The 17020-nt window shown below is 39.3% G+C and overlaps 1 protein-coding gene and 1 long non-coding RNA gene across 39 annotated transcripts in view; one reads left to right on the forward strand and one right to left on the reverse strand.

The window, feature by feature from the left end:
* Nrxn1 (neurexin I) overlaps window positions 1-17020 on the reverse strand; it is a 1059516-nt gene that overhangs the window by 817593 nt on the left and 224903 nt on the right. The gene's annotated exons all lie outside the window — the stretch shown is intronic.
* On the forward strand, window positions 9933-15866 carry 4930480K15Rik (RIKEN cDNA 4930480K15 gene). Its single transcript, NR_045463.1, has 3 exons — window positions 9933-10509; window positions 11676-12251; window positions 14821-15866. It is a non-coding gene; the product is annotated as an RIKEN cDNA 4930480K15 gene (long non-coding RNA).

The raw sequence follows: 17020 nt of genomic DNA on the forward strand, positions 1-17020 counted from the left end.
TGGCAAACACTGGATCAAGACTTCCACTGTGTTGTAGAAATTCAAGGCTTGTGTGTTATCTGCCTCTGCTGGTCCTGACTTCCAGACAAGTGTTGCTACTCTAAAAGCCTCTATCACAAGCCATTGAAAGAAGTCCCTGCCAAGCCAGTCATCACATATAGACCAGTCTCTGGGTCTTTGCAAACACAGGATTCTCCTAACCTATAGAAGTAGCCTGCATTCTTTGGTTCATGGGTTTCCTTCTGATAATTTTGACACACATCTAGGTTTTCTTAGGATCTTGATCTTTGATATTTTATATGGCTGTACTTCTGGATAAAGCAATATTGATGAACAATTAAATGGAATTATATGTCAGGCTGTTGTTTTTATTTTGTCCTAGATACTACCATTCTCTGAATTTCCCTGATATGTGAAAGGTGCAGCAAAAAGTCTAATGGGGAAAACAGATGCACAGCTGCGTTCTGTCCCTTTTTAGTCTGTAGACATTGTTTGCTGAGAATAAATTCTTCCAACAAACAGGCTACATAAATCATTCTCTCTCTCTCTCTCTCTCTCTCTCTCTCTCTCTGTTTTTACTTATTGTTTCTCACAAATAAATATGATAACACTTTGTGTGTGTGTGTGTTAACTTATTGTTTCTCACAAACAAATATGGTGATACTTTTCCACAAGTGGGAATAACTCATCTTGAAACACCAGTTCCCCACAGGCATATTCATATCCCTTCACTTTGCTATCTTTGACAGAAATTATAGGATTAATTTAGCTATCATAATAAATGCTTTTGTTACCATTTCAGCTAGGCAAAGAAGCAGTAATAAATGTGTTCTTTTCCTTAGTCAAAAGCCACCATCGCCCCCTATTAAAGACTACATCGTCTTTGCTCAGAGGCATGAACAACACATGTTGAAACCTTCATAAAATCAGTGACTACAGAGCTGTTGTGATCTGAAATTGAGAATCTGGGGGAACAGTATACTTAAAAGTGGGATGCAAGTAATATCATGTGGTTATATCTATATGTGTGAGAAAGGAGTATAATAGAGTATACCTGTATGTGTTTATGCATGTGTGAGTGAGTCCAGCTGTGTTTATATATGTGTGGGAGAAGGGGAGGTCAGAAGGAGAGGAGCACAGAGCAGGAAAGACTAAACTGAAGTTGAGGGAGAGATAGTGATCCAGTGTTTCTCAGATATACTGATGTGCTTTGGTGGTTGATCCAGCACTGTCCTTGTTGCTAGGTATAGAAAGTAAATCATAATGGACTCTGCCCATGAAAAACTCCACTTTTTGTTATAATTTCACTTTAGTATCATAAATACTAGGTTAAAAAACATGCACACTGTTTCCTGGGCACAAGGGTGATGCAGTGGAAACAACTGATGCATAGAAGGGTTTCAGGAGAAGATGAACATGCAGAATGTTAGATGCAGAAGAAACTGAAGCTTGAAAAAGAGAATGTGGAAAATTCCAGCAGCTCACAATGACTAAAACAGAAAATGGGCTGGCAGGCGTGGTGGTGGGAAAGGAGCCTGACTTGTGCAGTCCTAGGGAAGAGGTTATAGTGGGGCATATACAACATTAAGATACTCCGGACTTATCCTGCACATAATAAAACATTTAACTACTTAGAGGTGACAAAAATCGTATTTGCCTTTGGGACATATTTGTTAAGGATGAAATGGTGTCACAATTAAAGGAACAAGATAAATCAAGGAGTGGTAGAGTAGTACCGAGGTACACAATGAGGTCTGGGCACAGGTGAGGGTAAAGGCAAAGTGTGAAGCAGAAGACAGGTGCTGAGAGTACTATGCACCAAGTGAGTACCTTGATGCTGGAATATGCAAAAGGGATAACACACACGCACAGGAAGCTGTGGTTGGCTGAAATAAGTCCTTTTCAAGTCCATATGCAATACCACTAGCCCAACTGTGGCTGACTTTATGGGAAGAGCTTTCAGGGGATACTTCAGGTCTACTGTGTTCATTAGGATAGTTCTTAATATCACAGGGATTAAGAACTAAAAACAGGAGGGAACACTAGAGCTTCCCTTTCACAGCACTCAGGAGAGAAGCCAAGCACACAAAAGGAAGCAGGCATTTGGAAGCTAGAAAACGAGGCCTTCCAAGAAGTTGTCAAGCCAACATCTTGATCGTATGTATCTATCCTCCAGATCCACGAGACAGTAAGTATTCATTGTTTCAGCCCCTTTCTGTACTACCGAGTCCCTGTTACACTCTCAGCTAACTAAAGAAAGACCCTTCATCTAAATGGTGGTGCATAACTTTTATTCCAGTGTTAGACAGACAAAAGCAGATAGATTTCTGTGAGTTCCAAAGCAGTCTGGTCTATGTAGTGACTTTCAGAACAGCTAGAGCTATTTAGAGAGATATTTTCTCAAAGTAAACAAAACAAGAGAAGTAGGAAAGTGAAACGTGAAAAAATATATTAACAAGTCAAACAAGGTCTCTAGACTGTACATCTGTTCTGAGAAGAGGAGGGGCAGGAGCCCAGCTCCTGATCACAGTTTTGGGAGTGTCAAGAATCAAGGTATTCATGAGTTCTACAGAATATAGAACTTCAGTGTCTGAGATATGCAAAGAGAAGCCAAAAGGACAGGAGAGTTTTCTGAGTTATAAATTGTTCATTACTGAAGGCTAGATCTCAAAACCTGTTTCTATGCACCTTGCTTCTTAGTGTGGGGTAATTGCCATGAGCTGTATTTCTTTGATATCATTTCCATCTTACCTGCCATTTAAATTCTGGAATGGTCAAATAAGGAGGGTATGAGGAAGAGAAAGACTCCAAACTCAAGAAGTCTTGAGTGGTGGTGGTGTTAGTAACCTAAGAAGATGTTAAAAAGGAACAAGAGACATTAAAATGTATATGTAAAAGATGAATATTTTTGCATCACAAGTTGTTATACCAAGAAACTGTTTAGGCACATAATTAGAGCCATCCATGTAACACAGGAAATGTGGCAAGATGCTGTAGTTAAATGAAAAGGGGCTTTAAAAATGACAACATAAAAACCTGTTTTCATTCACCTTTATAACAGATTGGCTCAGCTGAATGCAAGTCTATAAGAGGCTTCACTGACTCACACACCTACCACCAACAAGGAAACAAGCAAGGCTGGAAGCAATTCTATTTAGCACCTGCCAACATGCGACTTCCATCTTTGGCCAGAACGTCACAAGCTGAAGGGAAAAAAGAGTCATGACCCTTCCTTTACTTCAACTTGAGTCTCATCAAGTTTAAGGCAAGTAAGATTATAGGATTTAGAAAATGCTAATTCAGGTATTGACAAGTAGATTATCACACACACACACACACACACACTAGTTAAGTTTCAATTGCAGGCAACTGCCTGTGTACTTTTGAGGAGAAAGAATGATGAAGGCTGTGTGGCTTGTTCTCCTCTGCTCTCTGGTACATTAGCACAGTGTACCTGTGACGTCCAGATGCTACCATAATTTAGTCATACTTGTTGTCTCCATGTGATTAACAAATGGTAAACCAATCATCCCTCAAAATTAGCTGAATCAGTTTCCCTAAAGGCAGCATAGTGAAAGAGGACACCAGGCTAAAACATGGGCTGCAAACATCTTCATTTGTCTAAGCTGCTGTGCTTTTAATTAAAGGCGACAGAATGTCCCTTCACCCTTAGAACAGCAAGCACCTTGTCCAGAGATGTTGTAGGCAGCTCTGAAACTTAGATATTATTACCTTCACCATTGGGAAAACATCTGTGGAAAATACATAGACAAGATGGTTGTCACAATTAAACTGGAAAGAGACATCAAAAGAAATGTCACTTTTCCCTATATGGAGAGCTTTATGAAGAGTATCACTGTATTCTCTAGTTGCTAAGACCAGATTCAAACTTTCTTTACAGTAACTCTAGTATGACTTAGTTGTGTTTGCCAAAACATCTAAAAATCACCAAATAAACCAAAAACCACTAAGGCAACATCACTACTCCAAAGTAGAATAATTTTCTCCTGGACCACTCTTTGAGAGAAAATCAGGTTGAAATATTTACTAATGTTAAAAAAAAAAAAAAAGACAGCCGGGCGGTGGTGGTACACACCTTTAATCCCAGCACTTGGGAGGCAGAGGCAGGCAGATTTCTGAGTTCGAGGCCAGCCTGGTCTACAAAGTGAGTTCCAGGAGAGCCAGGGCTACACAAAGAAGCCCTGTCTCGGGGGAAAAAAAAGGCCAACTTTATATACCAATCTCTCCAAAGGCACCATGGTGGACTTATTATGAGTTTTTTTCCCTCTGAGTTTCCTGAGTAAGGATGTTTGTGTGGAAGGGGATTGAGTGCTGCTTTCGGTATTGGCCACTTACTGTAATAATTTTTTGATTCCAGAACTCCCAAGTCTGTCATCTGGAAATGTGATCTCTCCATTTCTTCACTGATGCCATCAGGATTGATTCTCATGCAGAAGACGGAAGTACCATTTAAAGATCTGAATAGTGACTTGCCGCAAAGCCCAATACCCTCAAATGCTTGTGCTTCAAAATAAGGGTATATTAAATATTGTTTTCGCTTCAAGTTCTTCATCTCATATACATCGTGGTATTTCCTGCATTTTGTTGACAGTGTGTGTCACATAGCAGTTCCATTGGCATTTCTTCATATGATTCAGCTAGAGTGGATAACGGCAAAGTCTGCAGTCCCATGGACATCCTCATAACATCTCACACTTTTGCTTCTGAGTCACCCAGTAGTGAAAGTGCGAGTGTGTGTATACCTGTTTGCTTTATTTGCTCTGTGGTGTGTGTGTGTGTGTGTGTGTGTGTGTGTGTGTGTGTGTGTGTGTGTGAGAGAGAGAGAGAGAGAGAGAGAGAGAGAGAGAGAGATCCTGAATGGCTCCTCAAATTAGAAATAATGGAACTTATGAAAATTAGTTATACCTTCAAAGACGTAGTGAACTGTATAATGACTATTTACTACATATCACGTGTGCATCAACTACTAGCCCTTGGAAAATAAAAAGGAATAAAGCATTGCTACAATATATTACAGCAATAAACAATAGCATAGGAGATGAGACAAGTTAGGTAGCAAGTGTCATATTAGCAGTAATATAACTGTATCTAATGTCTTAAGTGAGTACAGATAGTTCTCCTTTAGGGTTCTGCCTGACATACTTTGGATAACCAGGAGATGGAGAGATTGGAAAGTGGGGCAGTGTGAACTCAGGGGATAGAGAATAGTTTGGGATTAAACGATGAGGAATAACATGTACAGTTTGTGGGTTAAGTAAATGTATTTTAATGAATTTCATGTTGTCCCCAATGTCGGAAGGTGTTAATTACACTTTTGTAACTTGCATATATATTTTTTCACATGCTTTATATAAAAGTGCAGAAGACACCACTATTTCTACTTACTGCTAAGATTCAATACCTACTTCATGGCTGGACATATAAGCAACAAGAAAAAAAGCAAATACAACATGCCTGCAATGTCCTTCTATTAAGTGCCACCATGAATTAATATGGCTTAGCAAAGGTTCATTGAAGCTTCATCTCTCACACACAATGTGAGTTTAAATAGATTCCACTTCTAGTCAGCCTCCGCCATGGCCATGGCAATCACAACTGTAACTGACTCCTATGTCTTTAATCTTTGACACTGGAACTAAAATATTGCTGCATGCTACGGTTGGAGATACTCTGAAATAAATAATCCCAATGCTGAAATAAAGCTGAAAATCAGAGCAGTGCCTTTGTGTGGCAGCCGACGGCAATGCTGATGAACGGCGGCTATGCATACAGTTAGAACAAACAGGCATTGTTTTTAGGGACTAAATAGAGAAGAAGCCTGAGGAAACCAGACAATTTAGAACTGAAGCCAAGTAACACAATTTAGAATAAAAAGCCAGTGTTTTCTTAAAAAAAAAAAAAGAAAGAAAGAAAAAGAAAAAATAGGTTGCATAGGTAAATTAAGGGAGAAATTAGGTATTCACCAGAGATATCCCATTCCAGAAATGCAACATGTACCTTTCCAGTACAGAGGAGAGGAGATAATTTGAGAGCATTGAGAACTCGATGCTTCCAAGCTGCAATCCCTTACATTGGAGGCATTGGAAATTTCAGCTTTTAAGGAAGTAAATGCTTTTGTCCTTTGACAACCAAAGCACGGCCCCTCCCCCCACTTTTTCCCAGGTTATCAGTATCAGTGTTGCCAGGGTGATAGACACACAGACCTCATCTATTTCTGTAAACCTGGCCTTTATGCTTTTCATGCAGTACCAACCTAGATAGCTCCCACAAAGAGATATATGTCTGAATTTAGTGTAAGTCACCTCATTACAAAAGCACAAAAACTAGGGTCTGCCAATGCCTTGGTATCCTAATTATGAGCATTAAGTTCACAAAAAGCCATTCCTAGTATAAAATCTGTTTGCTTTCCTTTGTAAGGACATGTATCTTATTGCACAGGGACTCTGAAATTGTTTTACAGTTTCACGGAGCTGACCATCTCTTCTATCACTTGAGGCTTCCTTTCTTTTGAGGATTTTTTTTCCTAAATTTTGTTTTCCAAGCATCACAATTGCCCTCTCCTCAGTCTCTTCTGCACATGTACAAACCAACAAAAATTGCAAACACTACTGTTTTTTTGTTTGTTTCTTTCATTTTGTTGTGAAAATAATATTTATTTTGCCGTTCCTGGACATATGCATGTATGTGCATATGTGTATGTGTGCGTATGTGTATATGTGCTTTCCTATAAAAATAAAATCTCAACATGTAAGAGAGAGAAACTGTCACTGAAATTGAGTTTAAGGTGTTAATTCTTTCAGTACTAAATGTAGTATAAAATGACTCAAAAGAATGACACTCCCAGTGTATGGCACAAGGTCAGAGCTTAGAAAATGTTAACTTCATAGCTCCGTGTGACTGTTACTGCTCTTCCAACAGTGTACTGGGAAGCTGTAGGAATTCTTTTGCAAGTAGAAACAGTGAAAATGCTAAGTACTTCCTACGAAACTACTTGCTACCAGAAAACAAAACAAAACAACAACAAAGTAACAATAATCATAGATTTACCTCTAAATAGAGGTGGGATGGGCCCTCCTGAGGAGATGTGGGCTTCTATTACAGTGAAGTGCTGAGTAGGTTTCTCAGTGTTCATGTCCACAGCACCAGTTGCTCCCTGGCTTTCTTTCTTCTCTTTTCTTTTTTCTTTTCTTTTCTTTTCTTTTCTTTTCTTTTCTTTTCTTTTCTTTTCTTTTCTTTTCTTTTCTTTTCTTTTCTTTCTTTCGTTTTTTTTTGTTTTTGTTTTTGTTTGTTTGTTTGTTTTTGTTTTTTTTGAGATAGGGTTTTTCTGTGTAGCCCTGGCTGTCCTGGAACTCACCTTGTAGACCAGGCTGGCCTCTAACTCAGAAATCTGCCTGCCTCTGCCTCCTGAGTGCTAGGATTAAAGGCATACGCCACCACGGCCCTTTGCTCCCTGGCTTTCAAAGGATGTGTGTGGACAAGCCTCATCCAGATTGTCTCAATGTGGACATCCCCTCCCATTCAGCCCTCAGTGTGCCCATGTATTGTCATGGCCATTGGAGATGCATCTAAGCAGTAGCTGAAAAAAAAAAAAAGAGTTCAGCTTCTATCCAGAGGTTCCGCGAAAAAAAAATTCTCAGCAATATTCTCTGATAAAACAGCCAAATGTAATCTACAGAACATATGAAGTTAGAGACTATTTGAAGTAAAGACTTTCATTAGTGAATACTGATTGTGTAAATCTCAGTGGTAGTGGTGAACGCCCTTAATCCCAGCACTTGGGAGGCAGAGACAGGCAGAACTCTGTGAGTTTGAAGCCAGTCTGGTCTAGAGAGCGAGATCTAGGACAGAGAAACCCTATCTTTAAAAACCAGAAGAAAGGGTAGAATTATAACTTTTGTGCTACATTGTAAGTCCTATGGTTATTTGCTTGTTTCAGTTGAAATCAATAGTTCTGGGTCCCATGTGCCAATCCAAATCAGAGAAATCCTTAGATCTTAGGAGCATACATTTCTGTGTTATGACTACACAAGGTTACAGTGTGTTGTAGAGGCAGATTGCTGTTGCAGTTCACATATGGGTTGGCTACTATGTATACTAAAGTACAAAAGAAAAGCATATAGGGGAAGAAAAAATTCATATTCTCTAAATTAGTCCAAATGTGTTGGGTGCTGGTCGTGGAGAAAGAATGAGGGTGGGAGAGCTCCGGGGCTCTAGGCAAGTGGGGGTGGGGTGGGGAGGGAAGGCGGGGCTGCTGCGTTCTCCTCACCAACCGGGTGGGTGTGGGTGTCTGGCTGTGGGAAGCCATGGAACCCCAGTCCACGGGGGTTGGAGAGGGAGCAGTCCAGGTTTCCTGGGCCTCACAGAAGGCAGGGACAGCAGATTCTAGCTCTTGGGCATCACAGGACATTGCTCGACACTGTGGAAGAACTGAGAACTGGTGGGGGCTCTGGGGGTGGCCCGGTCTGCCCGGGGCAGAAGGGAGAAGGGGCAGGGGGAGAAGGTGCTGGGTGGTTCCCACGAGGGCGAGAGTCTGGCTAGCTCGGGCTGCTAGCTCCGTGGGCAGCTTGGGTTGGCTGGTGACCTTGGCTAGAGTGCAGACAAGCCTCCTGGTGAGAGGTTAGATGGGGCTCCTGAGGGGAAGGCCTATTTCACCATTCTAGCACAGCAGGTCTTGATGAAAGGAGATGGTTATGGTTTTAGAGCTTTATTGTAGAAAACAGAGAGGGGGGAAAGAGAGAGAGGGAGAGAGAGAGAGAGAGAGAGAGAGAGAGAGAGAGAGAGAGAGAGAGAGGAAGAGGAAGAGAGAGAGAGGAAGAGAGAGGAAGAGAGAGAGAGAGAGAGAGAGAGAGAGAGAGAGAGAGAGAGAGAGAGAAGTAGAGACCAGCCATGGCCACGTGGAGAGAGAGGGGGAAAGGGGGAGAAAAAGGACGGCCAAGGGTGAGAATAAGAGTAGGAGCTTAAGAGAGAGAGGAAGACAAGAGAAGCAAAAGAGGGAGAAGGGGCCAAGCAGCCCCTTTTAGAGTGGGCTGGGCTACCTTGTTGTTGCAGGGTAACTGTGGAGAGGAGTATACCTGGCTAATGCCAGGCAACTGTGAGGGTGGAGTTTGGATAGTCTAGGTGGCTGATGGCCACAGAATGATGGAGTTGAGGGCTGGTGGTATCAGGCGTTAGTAAGATAATGCAAAGGAAGCCCCGCATTTGATAAAACACTCACCTATTTTACAGAAGCTAGCATTTATCTATCTTCTCGACAGTACCTACTCATGGTAAGTAAGGATATGTGATTAAGTTACATAATTTACCCATAATAATGTAAGCTACAAATAGAATTAGGATTTGAGCCATACTACCCCTAGTTCTAGCTTTCTTCAGTATATATGCCAGATTGTTAGGGGTCCACCAAGTACTCATTGCTTCACTGAGCACTCAAGAAAGGAAGGGAATAGAAACACTGGCATCGGCATTAAGAGGCAGTTTTCTCCAATGCGGTTCAGTGATAGGATATTGACTCACTTCCTTCGGGCTTGAATTTTTATCCAGAAGAAAGGAGAGTTCCTTCAGTGTTTCATATCCATTTGCGCTGAAGACATTTTGTTGAGAACAATAAAAATAATTCCTTTCGGAGTAATGCTTAGGGAAAGTCCATAACAGTCAATGACCCAAGCATAAGTGCGCAATTGTCAGTGGATGGGAGTGTGCAGAGAAACCACGCTCCCAGCTGAGATAGGCCTACAAACCAGCCTCAGTTAGGTGGCCATTGTTGAGTCACTGGTGTGCCCACTGAGCTATTAGCCGTCATCCTCTTCTGTGACATCATCATGCTTATTGATGATGGGGGCTCTCACTGATGTATGACCCATCTAGCATTCCAGTGAAGGTAAGGTAAAAGCTGGCTTTTATGTTCCCCATTTAGTCATGCTCCAACATTAGTAGAAATTTCAATAGTCAAAACCAACTACTTACAAAGATTGAATGAACTCTGAAAAACACTTATAGCATCGTCTTCCTGATCTCTTGATTTTACTTCCATGAAAATTATCAGAAAATGTTTCATATACAAATCGATGTGAGGTTTCTAGTTGTTTGTTTTTGTTTTTAAAGACGTAAAGGATGAAACAACTGAGGATGCTTTCTGTTTTCACACAAGGCTTAGAGAGGAAAAAGATGAACACAAAGGTTTTTTTCTGAGTGTAGTGAGCCACTGAACAAGAAAAAACAAAACAAAACAAAACAACAAAACCAAACCAAGCTCCGTGGGCTTCAGAAAAGAAAACATAGCAAAGCCCCGAGCCCAGGACGGACCTGGAGTCCAGCAGCAGCATTCTCCAAGACCATGCGGCAGGAGCTGTGGCAGCACGGTTCTCTTGTGATGATCAACAAGCTGCTGCAGTTTTACTGTGAAGATATAAGCTAAGGTCCTCAGAGGCGACAGTGAACCTGTGCTATACTTGACAATTATCTGTAGACATTATTGCTTGTCACGACATGGTAAGGGTTTACTTCTAGTAAAATATAATGAGTAAGAAAAATGGATGCTGTTAAGCATCCTACAATCCATACAACAGCCTACCAGAGCAAAGAATTAACCATGCCAAAATAATATCAGGTTCAGGTTATGAAGTAATAAAGTAAATAAATAAGACTCAAACCTCTGTGTGTGTGTGTGTGTGTGTGTGTGTGTGTGTGTGTATCTCCATCCTTCAGAGCTCTTTGCTATACCTCATGCAGACAGGACCTAACTTGTAAACTTCAGCACCGACCTTGATTCAATGTACATCATTTGTCACTATCAAATTCCCATCCTCTTTCTTATTTAAATGGCACCATTAGTTACTTCTCTCACAAAAGGCTCCTACACTTTAGCAGTCAGGACATGTTATGACTGTGAAATAGATATTCCTACCAGACTGCTTTAGGGGGGCATTCTGCAAGGTTTATAAGTCATAAAGAATTCTAAATATCTCCTGCTCAACACACTCTGGCAAAATGACAGTATAATTCCTGTGCTTGGTGGCACATTTTCAGACCATTATGTGTCTCATGAACCAACCATAGGAAATGTGCTGTCTTCCTTTAATCAAATCTTCATTGTAATTTCTATAAAAATCAATTAAGCACAAGGAGCAATTACTTATTTTTTTTCATCACAGTATAATTTACTTTCCTAGAGATGCCACATGAAATTACAGAGAAAAAGACATTCATCTACCTCAGTCTATTTAAACAAAGCATGCATTCTTTTAAAATACAAGGAAATCATGGCAGATATGCAGTATGTCATCCACACATAATTCACCTTTTTGATCACCTATATTATATAATGTGGGTAACAGAGCTTAGTAGCAAGTCTAGGATTTCTTTGTAGATTTTTTTTTCTAGTTGACATTTTGGCTAAAAACTTTCCTGGAAGTCTCATAGTGAAAGTATAATCTGACGGTCTACTCATCAACCATCCAATCAGCTTGAGATATGACCCACCAAAGGTGCCAAATAAAATCTAGAAAAGCTGTTCATTCAAGCCACATAAAGCCACCTTAGTTAAATCTCTATAATTAATTCTAGCCATCATTATCTGAAGATTTATTTATTTTTATTTCTTTTTTTACATTACACTATAGTTATATTAATCCTTGTACTCTTTCCTTTCTTCCTAGGCCTTTTGTTTACCACTTCCCACTCTCTGCAAACCCATGACCTCTTTTTTTATTAAGTGTTCTTACATACATAAGGCATATACATGTACGTACATGTGTTTAGCTACATAAATACAACCAGCTCAGTAAGTATAATGGTATTTGTATGCATGCTTTGAGGGTGAGCTATTTGCTTAATTGTGCGTGTGTGTGTGTGTGTGTGTGTGTGTGTGTGTGTGTGTGTGTGAATGCTCATCTGTGTGCTTGTGGTTATGTGTAAATGAATTCAGATGTCCAGAGAGGCCAGAGAGTTCAGATCTCCTGTTTTTGGAGTAAAGGGTGGTTGTAAATCACTTGACATGTAGTGACAGCCAAGCTCAGTCCTGTTACAAGATCAGTCTTCACTCCTAACTTCTGAGCCAGCCTGCAGACTCCTCTCAAGACATCACCAAGAAGAACATTTAGTAACTACTTGCAGAGACAGGATTGTTAGTGAAGGAGAACATGTGGTTGTTTTTAGCTCAGACCACCATTCCAACAAATCCACTGCAAGTTTTCATTACCAGGAGAATCATCTTGAGGACTTCGTAAGCAGATGTAAGAGAATCTAAAATGTGCACTTCTTCCAAGGTCTTAATGGATATGTGTTCGGTAAATCTGGGAAACATACTTTAAAACATGAAATTTTCATCATGCTTCAGTAATCCAGGTCTGTCTTCCTCAAGCATTTGGGATCTAGGTGTGTCTTCTGCATGTGTTAGGGACACAGCTTATTTTCTTTCCTCTCTCTTCTCTTAGTCCTCGTACCAGAGAACTGAGGATAAGTCCTCTCTCACTTGGATGACCTCATTTCCCTACTTCCTTTAGCTCTCTCTTTGTCTTCTTCTCTTTCTCAATGTCCTCTGAACCTGTATAATTTCATTCTGAAATATATCTTAATACATAACTTGGATGCAAAATCATGTCTGAAATATCTTGCCTAATTTAGATTTGTCCTCCATATTAAACAAATGAAGATTTTTCCCATTTTTTAAAACATTTAGTGTTATAGACTGAACTCAGAATCTTTTGCAGTCTCTGCAAGTGTTCTTCCATTGATTTACACCTCCAGTGCTGTGTGGCCCTCAGTGACACTTCCCTTTCTTTTGAAGTGTTGGCAAGTGAACCATGCAGAGTGTGTCTCTGTGTGCATACAGAATATAGCTTTAGTTCATGCTCATTCATTGTCTTCGTGATTGAAGCACAGTGCATCTCTGTGTGTACACAATATAGTCTTAGTTCATGATTATTCATTGCATGTGACTTCTCAAAGTTATGAAAATATTAGATGGAATGATTGCTTCATAGTCAGTACAGAGTAAACAGGGTTTAAACAACTATGCATTAGAACTGTACCTGCAAGAAATATTTCACCACTCAGTGTCCCAAGAGTCAAAGGAGATTAAATTATCACAGCCCAAAACACCTAATAAGTCTGAAGGAAAGGAACTGTGGGTCACAATCTTGCTTTAGTTGACTTGTGAGCTATAATCCTATCAATGAGATGGCTTTGTGGAATAAATGTTAAATTAGCTTAGTGTGGTTGCTAGGCTACATATGTGACTATCCTGTCAGGGATACTCAGAGAACACCTAAACGGCCAGCAGTGAAAAAGAAATGAAAAATCTATTGTAAATAGCTTGTGTTAATATAGATGAAAAATTGTAAATATTTTAACCACCCTGTCTTATTTCTGTGTTCCAGCAGGCACAGGTCTCACACAGGTCTTGATCATACAAGTAGCATGGATACCATGAAAATGTATTTTAAAGGCAATCAGTCCCTCCCCTTTCATTTTTCCCATATAATCTCAAAAAAAAAAAACCCATAAACAAAACAAAACAAAACAAAACAAAAAAACAGTAATGCACTGAAGCCTGAGGGAGAACATCATATTATCTTAGTAATTTTTTTTTTACATTTAGTTTTCCCTGATTAATACCACACAAATGGAACAACAAAACTCTCAAAATATTAGAACTTCCGCATCCATCAGTCATGCCTTTGAAAGCCATCACATAGCAAAAGGGACAAACACTTGGTTTATCACACACACACAGAGACAGGGTAGTTCCCTCAGCTCCTTTCATGACACAGTGCCACTCATGAGGGCAAGATCTTCATGTCCCACTTGCTGCCCCACAAACTCAACCTCTTGGTGCTACCATATGAGTATAATGTTATTCAGTTTGAGAGAACAATATTGAGAGCATGGAACCCAGCGGCTTTCTTTCACAGGTGTTGTGATTTACAGTTATGGGAATCTTAGGCAATAATTTTCATATCACTTCTATTTCACAGACAAAATAAAATTATGTTGATTCCACTGAATGTAAATGTTGATAGTGATTCTCAACTATAGAAACTCAGTTTCCCTGGAATACTCTCTCTCTCTCTCTCTCTCTCTCTCTCTCTCTCCCACAAATGCCAAATAATGTGAAGCATGGCAAACTCAGAGTGACACCAGAGAAAGAGGACACCTGCAGACTTTGGAGATAGGTCATCTCATTTCAACAGTTTTCACTTGCAAAATGTATAACAAATGCTGGTAATAGAGTAGATACTTTATGTGTCCTAGCTTTTCATTATTCAGATTTCTACACGCAAAGCTGATCCTTGTAGGATGAAGCAATCTTTCAGAAATGCCTGGCATTGTCTACTATAAGCTAAGAACTCAATTGTCTTGTGTACAAATATATACATGATAAGATTTCTCACATGAAAACACAACTGTGTAAGAATGTTCTGCTCTTTATTATTTAGAGCATATCAACATTGTAAACCAAAACCAGATAGGCTTACAATTCTGTAAAATACTTCTTAGAAGAAATAAGCAATCCTTACTGGTTTTTGTTTGTTTGCTTGTTTGTTTGGTAAATAACCATCCAATAGACTGCTCACTTAAAAGAAAGACATGCAGAACTATGGAAATACTTTAGGTATATGTAACCCCTTAGAAAACTAAGAGCAGTGCTAATACAATAATCTTCAGGCACTCAAAATCCTATACGGATATTTTCCTCAATAATTAGTGAAAATGTGCAATTTGTTTAAATTTATTTTGTACAAAATGAAAAATGCTACCTTTCTTAACCCAAAACAGCTTGTTAAACTTTCTTTTCTCTAGTTCCTGGATTAGAAGATGAAAAATACCACTCAAAAAGGGAGAGAAAATTTCACTAACTTGGGCTCATTTTCTGGCCCCATCCATCACTGTACCTGGACTCCAAAGCTCCTGATCAACAAGGCCACAGAATAAAAGGCAATCAGAAGGAAGGGGAATGGAGATGGACGGGGGTGATGGTGGAGAGAGGGCTCAGGGATGCCTCAGTGTGGTGTGTGGAAGTTATGCACTGAGCAGCTTTTTCTGCATACATGTATTGGACCGTGCAAAACACAGCATCTAGGCTACTATCATGTCTCAAGCACTGTAAAGTCACAGCGATCTAGATGAGCCCCTTTTCTTAGTAATAATTTACAAAGCCTTTAAAACATACTCAAATTTTAAAGAAATTAAAATATTTTACTTTTACTATGTGATTAAATGATCTGGAGAAAATAATGGGAGAAGCAACTGAGAAATTCATATTTGAGTTGCTAGCAGTAATAGCTGAAAAATTAAGTATTTTGTTTCTTTATTGATATGCTGTATCTTAATGTGGTTTTAAAATTTGTTTATCTAATTATTTATATAGCTTTTTATGAGATTAAAAAATTCACAGCTGATTTTGTCTGATCATCAACATTGTAATAGGATAATATTAAAATCTTATTTGGTAAATGAATGCTTTTATTCTTAATTTCTTGAGGCAAATTTAGTGTCCCCAAAATGCTGTGCTATACTTACACACTTGTAAGGTTTTTAATTCATATTTAAGTATAAAGTGATGAAAAAAACTAAAAAGAACACTAAGTAGATGAAATACCTGCGACTTTAGGAAGCTGAAGAGCCACAACACAGCAGTTTGTGAGTTCCCTGTAGTGAAGATGGCAGAATGAGCTCACTGTAGCAAAGATGGCGAACATCTCTGAGATCTGGATTATTACACTCTCAGACATTTCATTTGCACAGACATACTATACACGTATATCTTTAGCGCTTTAAAACATTTTACTTCTATTTAAATTTGAAATGTTGAATATACAAGTTGCAAATATAAATAAAACTGGTTTAATAAAGTTAGTCTCAACTAATAGTTTTGTTTAAGAGGAAAATAATCTCTGATACATTAATGATCAGTGGCATATCTTCCATCAATAATGGCTGCGAGCCGGGTGTACTGGCACACGCATTTATTCCCAGCGCTCAGGAGACAGAGGCAGGCAGATTTCTGAGCTCGAGTCCAGCCTGGTCTACAGAGTGAGTTCCAGGAGAGCCAGAAATACACAGAGAAACCCTGTCTCGCAAAACAAACAAACAAACAAAAAGTGGCTGTGGCTCATTTTATTTCTTATGGTAAAAAGCAGTATAAATGTTCCGGAGTTAGAGAGAGAGGGGGGAGGGGAGAAGAGGGAGAGAACGAAGGGGAGGGGGAGATTGAAAATAGATAGATATCAGTAGAGCCAAAATAGAAAGCCCTGGGTCCGATCTTAATATATAAGATGGAAATCCCTGGAAAATCCAGATGAAAAGGACAATTTTCTAGACAGATAACTGGTACCAAAGTATAGGTGAGTGCCAGGACCAGGAATGGGAGTGGGTAGGTTGGGGAGCAGTGGGAGTGGGAAGGGGATAGCGGATTTTCAGAGAGGAAACTAGGAAAGGGGATAACATTGGAAATGTAAATTAAGAAAATATCTAATAATAAAAAGAAAAAATGAAAAAAAAAAGGATGGAAATCTCCACAAGACACACACACACACACACACACACACACACACACACACACACACACATTCCTTTATATTTAAAGCAAAGCAAAGGGACAAATTTCTGAGAGGTACATAGAGGCAAAAAAGCAGCTCTGTTTTGTTTTGTTCTTTCTTTTCTTTTTTTGTTAATTGAAATGTTCATTTTCTGCAACTGCCTTTCAATTATTTCAGATCTAATTTTAATATAAAATTAACAGATCATAAAATGTATAAAGTAGTTACTCCTTCTAAGGATAAAGTTATTTCTTAAATAATTTAGGTGGTATGTTGATTTTCTTTGAACAAGTGATCTTAAAATGAAATAATATTCTGAGAACACCTTTGTTGTCATAGAATTTGGCTGCATGAACCTTCAAGCAGAGAATGTAAGAATTGATTAGGTCATGGTTCCACTACTGTATGTTCACTGACCTATAGTTGACATGTTTATAACTTGGTAATTTCATATTTTCATG

The sequence above is a fragment of the Mus musculus genome, chromosome 17, assembly GCF_000001635.26.
Source record: "Mus musculus strain C57BL/6J chromosome 17, GRCm38.p6 C57BL/6J".
In the NCBI taxonomy this organism is placed as follows: Eukaryota; Metazoa; Chordata; class Mammalia; order Rodentia; family Muridae; genus Mus; species Mus musculus.